We start from the raw sequence: 12,188 nt of genomic DNA on the forward strand, positions 1-12,188 counted from the left end.
GGTTCAGGGGAAAAAGTTATTTCCTGGGCTTGTTTTTTAATTATTTGGTTTGGGGTTCTTGGTGATGAAGATGTTGCCAAGGCTTTACTTGGCACGGGAATTATTTCCATTTTCCCTTTTTGTGCTAAACTCCTCTTGTCCCCGTTGCCAAAAACTCACGAGTTAAAAAATCAAGAAGGTAATTAGTAGTGCCTTTAATATGTTCAATGTCAAATTCAAAGGAGAAAAGAATACCTTGTCAACGAGCAAAAATTTGTTTGGAGACAAGGTTTTTGATAACTTTAAGGAGTATGTCTTTTGCAACTTTACAATCGGTTCGAATGAGGAATTTTTTATTGAGTAAATCACTCTGAAATTTTGTAACACAGTGGACAAATAGCAAGGAGATCTTTTTAATAGTGGAGTAGTTTTGCTGGGTCGGATACCAGGAGGGGGAAGTAAAACGAACGAATTGTTTAGTATTAAAAAAATTTTTGTTTTAAAATTCCTCCCAACCCCTTTTCTGAAGCATCACATTCAATTATTTTCAAAGCAGTAAGGTCGGAGAGTGTAAGGGGTGGTAATTCTCTAGCCTTTATTTTTATTTTCTTGACTGCTGAAGTTTGCACATTCGTCCATTCAGGAGGATTTTTCTTTAATCGTTAAAATAACGGTTTAGCATCAATGGATAAATCTTTGTAAAAATCAGCAATGTAATTGAGACAACGTAGAAAGCGTTGGAGCTCAGTTTTGTCTTTAATCACATCAGGGAATTTATTGGCAAAATCAATGGCTCTATCCATAGGAATTATTCTACCTTGAAAAATATTGTGTCTTAGAAATTTTATTTTTGTTTGACAAAGACTAATCTTTTTGGCCGAAACTACCAACCCAGCTATTTTGATTGTTTTGACAAAAATGTTTCGATGTTTCAAATGTTGTTTTAGATTTTCAGAAATACTAGGACATCATCAATATAGACAAGCATAAATTTAGTATAGGGATTAAAGATATCATTCATGATATTTTGAAATTCTGAAGGGGCATTTTTTAGCCCGAAGGGAATAACATTCCATTTATATTGTTCGAAAGGAACATTAAAAGCGGTTTTATAACGATCATCTTCAGTAATTTGGATCTGCCAATATCCAGACTTTAGGTCAAATTTAGAAAAGATACAAGCATTAACAAGTCTATCTAACATATCTCTTTTATTGGGAATGGGATATCTTATCCTTCGTATGGCTTTATTCAGTGGTTTATAATTTATAACCAATCGTGGAGCCCCCCTTTCTATTTCAGAAACTTTTCCACATAGAATGTCGAACAGCTCCAAGGAGAGGAGCTTTTTCTAATGAGCTTTTTTTGAAGTAAATCATCAATTTCTTTTTTACATATTTCCAGAAGCCTGGGATCCATTTGGATTGGTCTAGCGTTGATAAGAATTTTCTCTTCATGGAAATTGGCTTCATAGGGCCGATGAATAATATGTTTTTGCCTATCGGCACATATTACTGTTTCAATATTTTTTTTGAGGGTTTCTATTACCCTTTTATTTTCAGGAAGTGGAAGTTTAGTCTCTATTGTTTTATATTTTATTTCTTGTTTAAGGAAATATAAGAACTTTTCTTTATTAGAAATTTTCTCTCTTATGTTATTAATTTCTCGAGTTTTTGGTTTTTCGAAAAACTCAAATTTCACATCATGTCCTTCTATATTTACAAGATCATAAATTGGAATATTGACGGGATGTCAGAAAATCAGATTTTGAATCTAATGAAATATATGACTATGTACGCAACTGCGTACAAAATAAGTGGAAACCAAAATCAAGAAATTGCTAAAGCCATCATTTGTAGATTTACAGGATGGCTAAGGGGATGGTTTTCCATATGGAGGAAAATACAAAAAATGAAATACTAACTGCCACAAAGCAGTGGGATGTCAAGAATGAATTTGGCCAAGATATAATAAATAATGAAAGTGATGCAGTTAATACTTTAATATATACTATTTTTCTCCACTTTGTGGGAAGTACTACATTGCTCGATGCTAGATCGAAAGACTTACATTCAAATCTCAGATGCCCAACACTATCCCATTATAAGTGGTATAAAGATGTGTTCTTCTCCAGACTTCTCTCTAGAGAAGATAGTAAATCTGATCATTGGAAAGAAAATTTCATTTTTGGTTTACCCCATCTTTTTGTCGAGAAGGTTAAGACCCAATTAAAGAGTAAACATGGAGGAATAATCCCATATTCTTTATATATATTAGGAGAATTGTCTTCTGAAATTTACATAGAAGGTATTGCCCTCTGCATAGACCTAAAGCTGAAGCAACAGCTAGAAAAACAAAGCATGACTGGAAGAAAAGAGTTCGGAGATTTTTGTGAACAGTTTGGCTTTAATACTTTTCCTTCTTCCAAATATTCTGAAGGAAAAAGATATAAAAATAAAAAATAAGGCAGCAAGCCAGGATCCAATAGAAAAACTGTCAAAGAAAAATTTTCTAAGAAATTTTCCCCCAAAAGTTACTTTAAAAAGGCCAAGGGAAAAAGAAGAATTCATGTTTGCTATAACTACGGAAAAGTAGGACATTATAAGAATAAGTGTAAAATCAAGAAAAAATAGATGCCCTACAATTAGATAATAATATTAAAGATCAACTATTTAATATACTGCAGATTAATGAAGAATCTTCTGATAATTCTTTTGATTCTGAATTAGAGATGCTAACTGGAGAATTAGAAAACGAATATTTAATCCTTAACAGTTCAGACTCAGAATATAATAATATGGATACCAATTGTTTTTGCAATACTCTTACAAAAGAAGATAATTTAATTATAGATATAATTGATAAAATAACTGATTCTGAGACTAAGCGAGAAGCTTTAGTCCAATATATAAATAGAGCCAAAATGAATAAAAAATATAAACCCCCTCTAGTTCATACTCAAGAGGACTATAGTTTTGCCAAAATTCTTAGAAGGGTTGAGGATAAAAATAATAGTCCCAAAGAACCTTCTATCTCTGAATTAAGGCAAGAAATAAAGGAAGTCCGGAATAAATAATAAGCCTACAAAATAGATTACAGATTATAGAGTTAGCCTCTAACCCTGTTGAAGATAGCCCTGTTAATACAGATGATGAGATAGAATTTAATAATATTATAAATAATTATAAAAATCCTCTACCCCCTACGACAGAAGAATTTCTCCCTAAAATAGTTAAGGATGAACCAGAATCCTCTAATACAACACAAGATTGTAATTATGTTAGTCTTCTTGACAAAGTAATTACTAAGAAATGGTTCACTATGATGAAAATAATAGTCCAAAAGGAATATAGTTTTCAAACTTTTGCTCTAATAGACTCAAAATCATATTTGAATTGCATAAATGAAGGATTGGTCCCTACTAAATATTTTAGTAAGACCACACAAGTCTTAAACACGGCAGATGACAGTAAGATGATCATAAATTATAAACTATCAAATGCTGCAGTGTGTAATTATGGCAATTGTTTTGAGTTCCCCTTTATTATGGTAAAAGGATTAAGCCAATCTGTAATTCTGGGAACTCCATTTCTAAATATGCTTTACCCAATAAAAATTGATAATATCGAGAGTTTTCCTCAGTTTTCTGCTCTCTTTGTAATCTCTCGACCGGGGGTTTTCCTCAGTTCTCCGCTCTCTTTGTAGTCTCTCGACCAGGAGTTTTCCTCAGTTCTCTGCTCTCTTTGTAATCTCTCGACTGGGAGTTTTCCTCAATTCTTTGCTCTCTTTGTAATCTCTCAACCGGGAGTTTTCCTCAATTATCTGCTCTCTTTGTAATCTCTCGACCGGGAGTTTTCTTCAGTCCTCTGCTCTCTTTGTAATCTCTCGATCAGGAGTTTTCCTCAGTTCTCTGCTCTCTTTGTAATCTCTCGACTGGGAGTTCTCCTCAGTTCTCTTTGTAATCTCTTTACTCTCTCGTTTGTAATCTCTCTACTCTCTCTCTGTAACTTTACTCTCTCCCGACTGTATATCTGATGGTGTATCCAGCCAACCAGATTATATTTTTATAAGAGTATTTGCTATATGTGTGATTGTAATTGGCACTCGTTACCCAACTACTGTCCAGACGAGTGGAAGTTGTTTTCTAGTTTCTGCAAGTGTCATATGTAAATTATTTATTTCTTTTATCTTCTTATGCAGTTTAAAATAGTTTTATATATAAAAGTTTGGCATGTTATTTATACAAATTGGATCATTGTTAATATATCACCTTCATTATGTGTTTTCTGTTTAATAGTGTTTATATTTACATGGCTGTTATCTTTCCTTTAAAAATTTCTTTGCTTATATGTTTCATGTAGCTTCCTGCTTTTGTTTTGCTTCTGTGACTCTTTCTGGTATCAGAGCCATTAGCTTACAGTGGTGAACTGTAGTTAAAAAACTGTGCCAGAGTTTAAGGTCTAAGAAAATTTCCTATAAAGGTACTCAGATTGACACCAAATAGTCGTCATGACACGAACTACCGTTAGGCCAGGAAGAGCCGCAAAAGGTACAGGGACTGTTTCCGACTGAATCAGTGATTAACAATTATCTGAAATGGCAAATTTCCTTAGAACTTTATCCAATAGAACAACTTCTTCTTCTAATAGTACACTACGCGTAAGAAATAGAGAAGAGATAACTATAGATAATATAGAAAAATAGATTCAGAATTGGAATATCCCTAAAGTTCTAGCCACATATGTTTATAAAAAATGAACTCTATAATTCAAAACTAGTTTTTCTATTAAAACTGTAGAACAAAGTATTTCTATTAGTAGTGAACAGAATAGTTTTCAACTTCTCTCAAATCGAATGATATATATATATATATATATATATATATATATATATATATATATATATATATATATATAATGATTTCGTGCAACGATTATATCATAGTATAATGCAACGACATTTCTAGAAAGCCATGTTTATGCCATTTGTATGACCCAAAAGTTTGCACACACACTCCCTTCATCTTAATCAATATCAAATAAAAAAAATTATATTTGAACCCTAGATATGGTCAAAATGAATTCCCTTCCAAAAACGAATATAGACCATTCAATTGGTGAATTTCAACATCTTAGCCTTTATAAACTCAAAATCATTTATTCATTTTTAATATTGTTCATCTAATGATAATAAAGCCATCCAAAAAAATTGAAAATAGAAATCCTTTTAAGGCCTAGATCTAAGCATCTCACTAAAATGAACGACCTATGTTAATTGGGCTAAAAAAATACTTTATAGGTTGTTTTTTCAAATTATTTGTTTTTGCAATTATTCATTAGCATGAAAAGAGTGCATATTTCAAAATTTGGATCAAACAAATGGGCATAACATCGGTTTTAAAGGTTGCTGCATCATATTACTATTCAAGCGTTGCATGAAATCAATGCCGCACACACACACACACACACACACACACACACACACACACACACACACACACACACACACATATATATATATATATAGAAAAGTATTCCCAACACCTATAGGCGAAAATGAACAGTGATTTCGCCTACCCTCATCACCATCCAAAATTCATTGCTCGGTCACGATTGTCATATAGTGTTTTATTTTTCATTTTTTTTCTACAAATTAGAATAATTTCACTGGTTTCTTTTTTTTCTTTTATGGATTGTTAACTTTATATTAAATAGATCTCACATGCTATTTTGATTGGCTTGGCGTTATTTGCATGATTGTGTAGTGGAATTGGCTCCTCTTTAGGTGTTGCCTTGCTTTAGATTTTTGATTCATAGATGAAATCTTAGTTATTCTTTTCATTATTTCCTTCTTGAATTCACCGGAGCCATTTGGTCATGGTTTTTTTGTAAAGTGAAGCTCCCCATTTAGCTTTACATTTCTCACTGTTTTTGTTTTTAGATTGTTAGTTGTATAAAATAGATGTCACTGTTTTTTTTTTCCATGGATTGTTAGTTGTATATTAAATAGATCTCACTGGTTTTTTTTTTTTGTTAGTTGTATATAATAGATGTCACTGTTTTTGTTTTAGATTGTTAGTTGTATTTAATAGATTTTACTTTTTTTTTTTTTTTCATGGATTGTTAGCTCTATATTAAATAGATCTCACATGCTATTTTGATTGGCTTTTAGTTATTTGCATGACTGTGCAGTGGAATTGACTCCTCTTTGGGTGTTGCCTTTCTTTAGATTTTTTATTTGTAGATGAAATCTTAGTGTGTAGTGGAATTGACTCCTCTTTGGGTGTTGCCTTTCTTTAGATTTTTTATTTGTAGATGAAATCTTAGTTATTCTTTTCATTATTTCCTTCTTGAATTCACTGGAGCCATTTGGTCTAGCTTTATTTGTAAAGTGAAGTTCCCCATTTAGCTTTATGTTTCTCACTGTTTTTTTTTTTTAGATTTTTAGTTGTATATAATAGATGTCACTGTTCTTTTTTTTTCATGGATTGTTATCTTTATATTAAATAAATCTCACTGTTTTTTTTTATAGATTGTTAGTTGTATTTATTATATGTCACTGTTTTTTTTTTATATTATTAGTTGTATATAACAACATTAGCTAGCACTCATCACACTGTGTCCATCGTTCATAGGACACATAATTTTTGGATTGTGAGTTTAACTTATATTCATCAAATATTTATATTCCACAAAGTAGTAACTAAACTTCAGCCATAAAACTAAATAAAAACTTAATTATCATGGGAAAAAAAAAGTCTAGATCACCCAGTCGAGTACCTAGGGCAGATTGAATGTGGCCGATCTTGAGTCGTACAACTGGCAATGCATGTTCATAATTTGTTTATTCTAAAGCCTGATGAAGCACAAAAATTGGATGCGCACATCTTTGCCTAAGTGCAAAAGAAAAAGTAGAATACACACCATCTACTAGAATATATCTACCATGTATTTACTATCTAGGTCCCCTCCCATCTCGCAAGTCTGAGCTGAATTTTACTAGAATTGAAAATAATCTTACTTACCTTTTTATTAGTTTTCGTTTTTTTGGGCTTGTTCAGTTTTACTTAGCTCCAATTAAGAATGTTGTAGCTACCATGCTATTTTTGTTACCTTTCTATTTTTAATGAATAATGCTTATGGGTTCATGAAATCTGAATATAATTGTATAGTCCATACTAATCGATAATTGTATAAAATATATTGGAGCATAGTCTATAATGATGTGTGCAATGGATGTGTGGTGTTCAATAGGATGGACCCATACATATCATCAAGCACGGCGAATGAGAATATAGAAGGCAAGAGAAACATCCAATGGACATAGTCAGAAGATGACTACTTTATCGAAATTATGGAGAATGAGACTAAGGCTATGGGGCAAGGGGGGGTTAAAAATGTAGCCATGACAATTAAATATGGGTCAAGAAACACCAAAACTAGGTTGAAAAACAAACATAAGTTCTTTAGGAACATGTACAATGATATCAAAACCTTATGAATGTATCCGATTTCGGATGTGATGATAGTAACCACCGAGGTTGCTGTTGACTTCCTAGCGGTATGTAATTACTCATTTGCATAGACGTTTAAAATGTTGACTATGTTTCAATACGAATATCGCTAAAAATAATTTATGGTCTTCTATATGCAGGAGAATGAATGGGTAAAAAAATATCATAACAAGACTTTGCCCAAGTATTCATTGCTAAGTAAGATCTATGAGGGTGACACGACAGATGGGACTTACAAATCGATTGGGGGTGGCATTAAAATTGAGCCAGAAAGGCCCAACACTGCATTCTCTAATGACCCCCCATTAGAGAATGCATTAGAAGTTCAGGATGAATATAGCTCGTCCTCATTTGATGACATAGTATCATCTGGATAAAAAAGATGATGGTCCCATACTCCGATAGGAACACATCGCCGATCAAAGCAACCCACCCTCATTGAGTCCACGTCTTTAGCTATGACAGAGATGGCCAATAGCATTAAGATGCTGGCATGTGACACCGTAGGTAATAGAAGTACTCCTGGGATTTGAAAATGTACATAGAAACGTATGGTAGATGCCATGACAATTAAATATAGGTCAAGAAACACCGAAACTAGGTTGAAAAACAAACATAAGTTCTTTAAGAACATGTACAATGATATCAAAAACCTTATGAATGTATCCGGTTCGGATGTGATGATAGTAACCGCTGAGGTTGCTGTTTGGAATGACTTCCTAGTGATATGTAATTACTCGTTTGCATAGACTTTTAAAATGTTGACTATGTTTCAATACGAATATCACTAAAAATAATTTATGGTTTTCATATGCAGGAGAATGAATGGGCAAATAAATATTATAACAAGACTTTGCCCTAGTATTTGCTGCTAAGTAAGATCTATGAGGGTGGCACAACAAATGAGACTTACAAATCGATTAGGGGTGGCATTAGAATTGTGCCAAAAAGGCCCAACATTGCATTCTCTACCCCCCATTAGAAGTCCAGGATGAATCTAGCTCATCCTCATTTGATGACATAGTATCATCTAGATAAAAAAGATGACGGTCCGATACTCCGATAGGAACACATCGCCGATCAAAGCAACCCTCATTGAGTCTAGGTCTTTAGCCATGACAGAGATGGCCAATAGCATTAAGATGCTGGCATGTGACACCGTAGGTAACAGAAGTACTCCTGCGGTGGATGGTCTGTCCATGGCTAAGAGAGATGCCAATAAGATTGTTGAAGGCATGTGGAAAGCAGGTGAAGTTGTTGATTATATCCTTTTAATAGCGGCAAGGATCTTCCAAGATTCTACAAAGGCGAAGATGTTTCTAAACTTGGAGGATCCAAGGATACAAAGGGCTTACTTGGATTAAGAGATGAAACGCCTCCAATAGAGTTTCGATTGATTATATTTAATTCAACATCAAAGATTGCTTTTTTCATTTGTATGTGGATGACTTATGTCATTTTAATGTCAAATATTGCTTTATGGTTTGCTTTATGGATGATGGCTTTTTTCATTTGTATGATTGTTTGCTTTATGGATGATGAAAGAGATGACTTCTTTCACTTTAATGTCAAAGATTGCTTCATGGTTTGCTTTATGTATGATGACTTCTTTCATTTGTGTGATGGTTTGCTTTATGGATGATGAAAGAGATGACTTCTTTCATTTGTATGTGGATGGTTTCTTTCATTTTAATATCAAAGATTGCTTCATGGTTTGCTTTTTGGATGACGGCTTCTTTCATTTGTATGATGGTTTGCTTTATGAATGATGAAAGAGGTGACTTCTTTCATTTGTATGTGGATGGCTTCTTTTATTTTAATGTCAAAGATTGCTTCATGGTTTGCTTCGTGGATGATGGCTTCTTTCATTTGTATGTGGATGGATGACTTCTTTCATTTTAATGTCAAAGATTGCTTTATGCTTTGCTTTATTGTTGTGGATGGTTTCTTTCATTTGTAGTTATGGATGTCCGACGGCGTCGATTGGTCGTAATATTATGTGCTGCAGATACAACATGTTGCATTGCATATTGGTGTATCACTATCCAAATGAGGAGGGGGCATGTTCATACTTCAATTTTTACTAGGGCCAATTATGTCCAATACTTGTTGTCAAGGCACCCTCGTAAGTGCTTTGACAAGTTATGAATGGAGAAAAGTACTTTTATCAGTCTATGTAATTTGTTAAAGGAGATGACAAACATTACAAATACAAGATATTTGGTAATTGATGAACAAGTAGTCATATGTTTAAGCACCGTCACACACGATCAACGAAATAGGATGGACGGCTCCAACATTCAGGGCAAACCATAAGTTACTTCTTCCATAGAGTTTTAAAAGCGATCTTAGAATTGGAACCTTCCTCCAACCACCAAGCAATGAAACACCTGCCCACATTGTTGGTGATACACTATGCTTTTACCCATATTTCAAAGTATGCGAGTGTCAAGTATTCCACATTGTCCATCTCACATCCACTGAGAACTAATATATAATGGTGATTTGTTTGTCTTAATATGATTGTATTAGAGTTATTGATGGGACTCATATCCCTGCTTGAGTTCGTAATCGATTTTATAATTGTTTTCGAAACATAAAATGTTTTCTAAGCCAGAATGTTATGGATGCGGTTGGTTTTGACATGCGTTTCCATTATGTACTTGCAGGTTGGGAAGGATTCGCATCATATTCTAAAGTCCTATATGATGCAATTAGTAATGGACGCAGTAGGCTTGCAGTGCCTGAGGGTAACTCCATTACATTATTTTTCGTTGCTTCAGTTTGTACAATATTTGGTAGTATAATATCTAGTTTTATAGTATACTCATTGCACAAACATGGAACAGGGAATACTACCTTGTAGATGGTTGCTATCCTACTATGCATGGTTTCATAGGACGATATCGAATAGTCCGTTACCATCTAAATGAATTTACTTCACGCCCACGAGCTCCTTAAAATCACAAGGAGTTATTCAACAAGCGGCATTCGACGCTTAGAAATATGGTAAAGAGAACATTTGGGCTTCGGAATGCTAGATTTCCTGTACTCAAGAATCAAATGCAGTATCCTTTACGAATACAGGTTGATGTAATTGTTGCACGTTCAATATTGCACAACTACATCATGATTACACGAGGAACATATAGCAAAAGAGAGCAGCAGTTTTGAATAAGGGTTGAGAGTGAATTGGTAATTGACAGAGGTGATGGTTTCTCACAATTGACTTAAGGGCAAGCTGATCACGATGATGGCTTCAATCTGTGAGATGCCATGGTGACGCAGTTGTGGGAGTCCTACCTAAGTCACTAGAAGTTATTTGACCCATTTATTATGTTGAAATAACACAATATATCTTTTTCTTACGAAATATATTTGTGTTAATTTGGCCTTGTGTTGAAAGAATCCAGCAGGTTGATTATTTTATTGATTGTGATTGCATCATACTTTATGTATAGTTATTCATATACATATCGAGCCAGGATGGACCTTATTTCGTAGCCATAAATGTTGAGTCCTCGTTAAATGTTGTGTTCATTCAATTGCATTTTCAATTATGTATGTTTAAACTATTACAGGTTATTGTTGAATGGGCAAGTTTTGTACATAGTTATATATGGATGCATGAATTATGAATGTTGCTTGACATGCATCACAAATGTTTTAAGAGATAAAACACAAATGTTGTATGCCATTATAATTAGCGACAGAGAGAACACGAATGTTTTAAGGGACAAACAACAATGTTGTTTTATTGTTGAATGACGTATATTTTTTAGGTTCGGATATAGATGCATCAGTGATGAATGTAAATAGTGCTCAAGTTATTACATGTTATTCTTGAATTGGCTGAGCTCTTACCGCTTGCATTGTGCATGTGTATTTCTATGTTGTGCTGAAGCTATTATAGCACAGTCCAATAGAATACATGAAACCAAATCCAATACAATATGAGCAAGTGGAACCCTGCAGAGGAGGCCCACTTCATTGATCTCTTGTCGAAAGAGGTCAAGAAAGGGGTGAGTTGAAATGCATTTTTTGTCTATTTCTTTGTGGTTTTCAAATTTAGGTGCAATGTTCACACAAATTCAATACATATGTGTGTTCTTCTTACAGGAGTTTACTTATGTGACAAAGTACAGAGGCAAGTATTTGCCTATATACTTCAACGAATTAGAGAAGATATTTGGCACAAATGCTTCGGATTGAAGCCATGTGGAAGGGGGAAGAAATATGTGCTGATGCCTTCCTCAAGGGCTCTCAGCATCTCAAGACTGTCTTCCTAAGCATCCAGTCTTTCCTTTCATTAAAGTTCTAATTGTTGTCTAAATATTTTTTTTTTAATGGTGGGAGCATTGTGGAACAAATAACAATGTTGTTTTATTATTGAATGAGATATATTTTTGAGGTTGGGATATGGATGCATCAGTGGTGAATATATGTCTAAGTAGTGTTCAAGCTATTACAGGTTATTATTGAATGGGCTGGTTTCTTATTGCTTGCTTATGGATTGCATTAATTGTGCATGTGTGTTTGTATGTTGTGCTGATGCTATTATAGCACAATCCAATAGAACATAAGAAACCAAATCCACAATTGCCATGGCCGCCGATATATATGAGTGTCCATGTGTGTGTGCACGTGTGTGTGAAGAATAGCGAGAGAGAGTTTGTAAACGGTTTAAGAAGAAAGT

The sequence above is a fragment of the Amborella trichopoda genome, chromosome 2 (genome assembly GCF_054954075.1).
Source record: "Amborella trichopoda isolate Santa Cruz 75 chromosome 2, AtrichopodaSantaCruz75HAP2 v2.0, whole genome shotgun sequence".
Lineage (NCBI taxonomy): Eukaryota > Viridiplantae > Streptophyta > Magnoliopsida > Amborellales > Amborellaceae > Amborella > Amborella trichopoda.